Genomic DNA, 6,645 nt, shown 5'->3' with positions numbered 1-6,645 from the left:
TAATAAAATTAATTAACCAATTAAAGGGAAATGCAAAGTCTTGACACTTTGAGACACTAAAGCATCAACATAGCTGTCGGTAATCAACGAGTCCTCAACTTTTACATTTTTATCAGATGTTTTAAGCTCTTTACGTGTTTTACAGCCAGCAGTCTACTAAAGGCATCAAATTAATGTCATGGAGTAAAAAGCACAGCATTTCCCTCTAAGACTAGAAGAAGTGAAGAGCTTGATGCACTTAGTTCCACCATTCAGTAACACTAGCTGATTAAAATCCATTCATTCATAATAAAATCATAAAGTGAGGATGAACAGAAATAAGACACCATCCAAAACACTATTAATCTTTGAATCTGATCGCTGATGATCGTGTGTTGACAAAACATTATTTAATGTAAACATATAGAAATGCTGTAAAACTATTACACTCACACGCCTTCATTTATTTTAATATACGTTTTATTGTTTTTAACATTATTTATTGCATTTATGTTTTATTTTTGGCATTCTTTCTGTTCCCTGTTTACTCACTTTCATGCTCTTAGGATTGTCAACTTGCTCAATAAAAAATAAAAGTCGTTTTAAATAGTTCACATGAACCTCACAGACTGAAGTCTGGTCTCTTCTGCCCCCAGGTGGTGGTTCAGGCAAGTGCGAGCAGCAGCGACGTGGTGACCATCTCTCTCAATCAGCCTATCAACACTGTGGAGAAGAAAATTTCAGAGTTGGAGACGTAGGACAAGTTTATCTGATGATCAAGATTGTTTTCTTACTTCTTTCATCCATTTCTGTTGTTCACATTTGTTTTGCCTCCCAGTGCTTTAGGTAAAGCTCTGGGCTGGACGGTGAGCATCATCCAGACCTCCAGTGCAAGCGGAGGAGCCACCGAGTCCCGAATGCTGAGAAACTCTGTGAGGACTCTGGTCAGCTTCATCGCTGAAGATAAAGGAGGAGTTGTTTCCTCTGAAGAAGTCATAAAGTAAGAGTTTGAGTTTTAAAGTCGTGTCCGAGGCCTGGATGAACATTTTTCTGTTTTTAGTGTGTTCATGTGTTTTTTATATGCTGGAAGACACATGATGAGTGAATGCTGAGTCAACATTATGGCTGAGTATTTACAGCAGGGATGTCCAACTCCCATTAATCCACATTAATGGATCTTCAACATCCTGTTGTCAAGTTCTACACAAGTCTGTTAACGATCCATTCATGTGAGTCAGTACGGAAACGTCTAAAACCTGCAGGACAGTAGCTCACGAGGATCCCTGATTTACACCTTGAAGCTGCAGTGATAACAAATTCAGACTTCCTGAGTTAGTTTTATACATAACAAACATCCATCCATCCATCCATCCATACGTACATCCATCCATCCATCCATCCATCCATCCATCCATACGTACATCCATCCATCCATCCACCCATACGTACATCCACCCATCCATCCATCCATCCATCCACCCATCCATCCATCCATCCATCCATCCATCCATCCATCCATCCATCCATACGTACATCCACCCATCCATCCATCCATCCATCCACCCATCCATCCATCCATCCATCCATCCATCCACCCATCCATCCATCCATACGTACATCCACCCATCCATGAAAAGTCTCATCGATCTGTTTAAAGTTCAGTTTGATGTGCAAAATAAAACCCTGATTTCTTCAAAACAAACAAACGAAAAAGGAAAAAACAGACGATGCTTGGAACAAACACAGAGATCGTACCTGAATCTGCGCTGAACGAGGTGATGTCATGTGACAGGATGTGACGTGTGTGTTCGATCCACCAGGAAGCTGCAGAGCGAGGCGAGCGGTGTGACGGCCCAGCTGGCTCAGGTGTTTGGGGACGGGCTGCACTTTGAGGTCGGGACGCCTTCGGGCTCCGGCTCCGGCTCCGGCTCGGATGCGACGGTCATAGCTTTGGCCGTCATGCTGGCCCTGAGCGTCGTGGGATTGAGCTGTGCACTCGTCTTCATCGTCATCAGGTGAGACTGGAGAGCATCAACTGTCTTCATAAACTGATATCCATTAGATTAGATTAGATTAGATTAGATTAGATTAGATTAGATTACATTTTCACCATGTATTACATTTTAAAAGGCCTTTGTTAGTGTTTCTTTAAACTCAGGGAGCTGCATTGTATTACGAACCCTTTTTCTATGAAAGAAAAGCAATTTCGGATGCAGCTGTTACACTGAGTTGCTCAATTCAGATTGTGTTTAGATTTTGTGGAATATTTTCTGCTCCTCCCAGTCATATGGAATAAATCTTTTGCTCAACTTTAATATTCCGTCCCGCTTCAGGTTCAGGAGGAAGGACAAACCCGACGACAAAGAGAGCTTCGGCATCGACAGTCCCGCGTAAGTCGCCTGAAAACGTTCTGTCTGCGTCACGCTGCTGCATGTGGAGCTGTTTAAAACCTGCTGTTGTGTTTCAGGATCTGGTCAGCGAACATCACCGAAGCCTCTGAACAGGTAAATGAATCAGATCGTGTTCAAAGTGCCGAACTGAAATATTGTGGAAAAACGTCCAGCGGCTGATGTAAGAGTTTGTTGTTCCAGGGAGATGTGTGGAAACAAGCGGTCGAGCAGCAGACGAAGGCCAGAGAGGCGGCTGACAGGGACGGACGGGCGGATGAGGACGGCTCAGACAACGACAGTGAGACGGACAAAGACAGTTATCAAGGCCACGCTTACGTCGGACGTGAAAACAGCAGCAGTCTGTAGAGCAGCACCACAACAATCACACACGTCATTACAAATAACCTGCACGAAGACATGCTCGTTTTTCGTTTTTGTGTTTGTCCAGATGTCTGTCTTCTTCAGGCAAATCAAATTCCTGAAAGCCAGAAGAAAACAGGAGTGATTTCCCACTTTAGTTTCTCTAAATTAGATAATAAAACTCTGCTTTATTTATTTTTCCTCCGAGTGGCAGCTGAGGTTCAGATCTGAGTCTACGTTGAACATTCAAGTAAAATATGATGACGTGGTTTGAATTACTTTATATGCAGTTTTATTTACGGCAGATAAATATGCAAATATCGTTAATGGGAAAAGAGAAGAATGTGTTTCCAGATGTTTGCTCATAGCTTTCGTTTTTAGTGACGTATTGAATCATCAGAACATGTGTTGAGCCCAACTACACACTGATTTTTATGACAAACTATTCAAATAAGATTCTAAATTGTACTCAAGTGCAGCGTATAAGCAAATGTACTTAGTTACTTTCCACCGTTAGTTACCAGGTGACGCCATCATTCATCGTTGTGTTTCTGTCCCCCCGGATTAATCAAAGTACAACGCTCGCTCTCTTTTAGCTCTGTTTTTGTTCTTCACCACCTCCTCTGGCTTTTTAGCTGCTTTATTCTCAATCAGCTGCTTTCTAACCTGCGTCTGTCTGCTGCTCAACACGAGCGCTGAGAGTTCTCACACTGTCGTTTCATGTGTTGATGTAAAACGTCAGTGGCATTACACGGAGATCACAAAGTGGAATGAAGCTGTTCTGCCATTTTGAAATGTAAATATTAGTTTGTAATTACAATAAAATGATTACCACATCATTTTAGTTATCTTTTCACTTTACAAAAATAACAAAGCACACGTAAGGCCTCAGCAACATGCGTCTCAAAGTTTTTTTTGACTCAGTTGTCATGGAGATGGCGGCGATGGGCAGAACTTCGTAGTGAGTCACGCCTACGTCAGTGGATGCTGATAAAAGCTCTGGAGAAGGTTCCTGTCAAATATCCCATATATGTAATAACTAAGAGGAAACTTTATCAGTTTATAACTGTTTGCAGGTAGAACTCTCCGTTCCCATCATCCATCATCTCTACACCTTAATCCTCACTAGGGTCATGGGGGGCTGGAGCCTATCCCAGCTGACTCAGGGTGAAGGCAGGTTCACCTGGACAGGTAACAAGTCTATCACAGGGCTACACTTAGAGACAGACAACCAAGCACACTCACATTCACACCTACAGACAATTTAGAATCACCAATTAACCTCAACATGTTTCTGGACTGTGGGAGGAAGCCGGAGAACCCGGAGAGAACCCACGCTGCACGGGGAGAACATGGAGACTCCACGCAGAAAGATCCCGGGTGTCCTCACCGGGACGCGAACCGGCGACCTTCTAGCTGTGAGGCGACGGTGCTAACCACCGAGACACCTTGCAGCCCACTCTGGGAACAGACAGCAGAACAATTAGAACATCATGAAAAAGTTACATATTTTCCAGCAGTTACTTAACAAAGCCAACATGTATGTTCTGCACTCATTACATGTAAAGTAAAATGTGTGTCGCATTTTTCTGTTTCCATTTTGAGGAACGTGGCTCATGGACATCAGAAATCCAGTCCCTCAAAATATCATTTTTAAACACACTGTATATCTCTCAGTTTAGTTCAGACTAAAGGGAACGTACTCACACAGATTACTTAAAGTACAAAGAAATGAACCGAAGCACAACAGCGACCTCTGGCGGATGATGGGGGAAGCAGCCAAACAATTTACCAAGACAAGAGCGAGCCAACTGGAAATACCAGACCACAACAGGCCACAGCAAAAGTACTGACCAGGACCGAGTATCACAGGGCCAGGAAGACAAGGAGCAAAATATACTCCCAGAACTGGACACCAGAGATGAAACACATGGCCGACCAAGAACCACTCGCAGGTGGAAAATCACGGCTGTCTTATCAAATGTACGGAGTTATGTTATGTCAAGGTCACAGTATTTATAGACCATTATCACGTAATAAAGGCCACTGCAGCCGTGGTTTATGACAGTGCAAACTTCCTGATAATAAACTAGAGGCCTGGAGTGGTTTCCTGCTTACACTCAAGTCGTAGCACAACTCAGAAGCTGTCAGCTCCACATAACGCCTAAAACAAAAGAACTATGTGAAGCCACATGGGCGGCCATCTTGGCTCTGCTGGAAACTGGCATGAGTGAGAGACAGGTAGCGGAAAAAAAACAACTGAAGATCTCCAAGACAGCCGTTCATTACACCAACACACAACAACATGGTGCTACCAGATTGCGAGCTGGTCGCGGCAGGAAACGTCTTATTTCTACCCATGACATGACATCAGGGTGGTGTGGAGCCCGTCGGCCGGTAGAACTGCTGAGGTGTCATTAACGCTCAGGTTGCTTTGGTAGCAGCAGTCGGTTGTTTCTCATCTTCATCTTGTCCTATATGAGGTTCTATGGGGTTCGGCTCATGTCAGTTGGCTGTCCAATCAGTAACATCACGGTCAGCATGTGGTTGTAGTTTGGGCTCTGTGGTGAGGTGGTACATCCTACTGGAAAAGGAAATCTGCATTTGGTGGACGAGTAGATGACACAACAACCCCCTAAGTCATCAGAGACTTTACACCGGACTTCCAACACCGTACATCCTCTTCGCTCTTCCTCCAGACTCTGGGGCCTTGATTTCCAAACTTACTTTGAACCATTGAGCAACTCTCAGCTCTGTACCGACCTGCCAGAGCAGATCAGGCTCCCAGAATCACTGACGTCTTTTAAGGTCACTTCTTAAACCCCCGTTTTCTCAACTTGCTTTTATGTGACGTCGTCCCTTCTTTCCTTTTTGCGCTTTTTAATGTTTTACCAATTTTGTTTGCAGTTATAAATTTGACCCTTTTGTGAGTCTATTGTGTTTGTTGTCACGTTGCATTTTTGGTTAATCTGCTTTAGCTTCGTCTGACGGAGCACTTTGTAAAGACAAAGAAAGTGTCGCTACGCTAATCAAGTTATTAGTGTTTTTTTGTTGTTTGCTAAAAACGTGCACAGTCTTACTGAAGCAGATGGTTTAGGATTTACCAAACACTGAATCTAAAGCTTTCTGACGCTTTCCCGTATTAAACACAAACGGTTTTGACATTACCGCAATAAATTCGACCTTCACACAAGAAAAACTGTGGAGCACCGGGAACGGATGGCAAACAAGCTTTATACAGCACATCTAAAATCAGCTCTGTCGAAAAATAAGAGTACGAATTAACCAAACAAGTTCAAATGTCACGGTTAAAACCCTACAGCAGGGGTCTCGAACTCCGGTCCTCGAGGGCCGCAATCCTGCAAGTTTTAGATGTTTCCTTCTTCCAACACACCTGATTCACATGATCAGCTCATCATCAAGCTCTGCAGAAGCCTGATAACGATCCTGATCATTTGAATCAGGTGTGTTGGAAGAAGGAAACATCTAAAACTTGCAGGATTACGGCCCTCGAGGACCGGAGTTCGAGACCCCTGCCCTACAGTGTTATTTATGGCGTGATTTTAGTTAATTATTAAGATTAAAAGCCTAAAAAATTATATAAAATACCACACTTGAAAAAAAAATCCAATCATATTTGTCAGAAAAACAATGCAGAGATATTTTCCCCAAATTATTCAACCTTAGTTTTTGGTCAGAACCATGTTGTGAATGTGATTCTTTAAAAATATATATATATTTATTTTTACTTTTTTCAGTTTGTAGTTATTTGAGTGACTTGTGGATTTTGCCTTTTTGTTTAATGGAAGGGGATGAATACATTTGATTGTATGTAAACTACGATGTGCGCTCGCGTCGTCTTCGCGATCACCACGTGTTTTGATCCATCCGACTCGCCGTACATCCCCCCTGCAGG

Source organism: Stegastes partitus, unplaced genomic scaffold (assembly GCF_000690725.1).
Source record: "Stegastes partitus isolate 25-593 unplaced genomic scaffold, Stegastes_partitus-1.0.2 Scaffold2224, whole genome shotgun sequence".
Lineage (NCBI taxonomy): Eukaryota > Metazoa > Chordata > Actinopteri > Pomacentridae > Stegastes > Stegastes partitus.
This window is presented reverse-complemented; position numbering follows the sequence as displayed.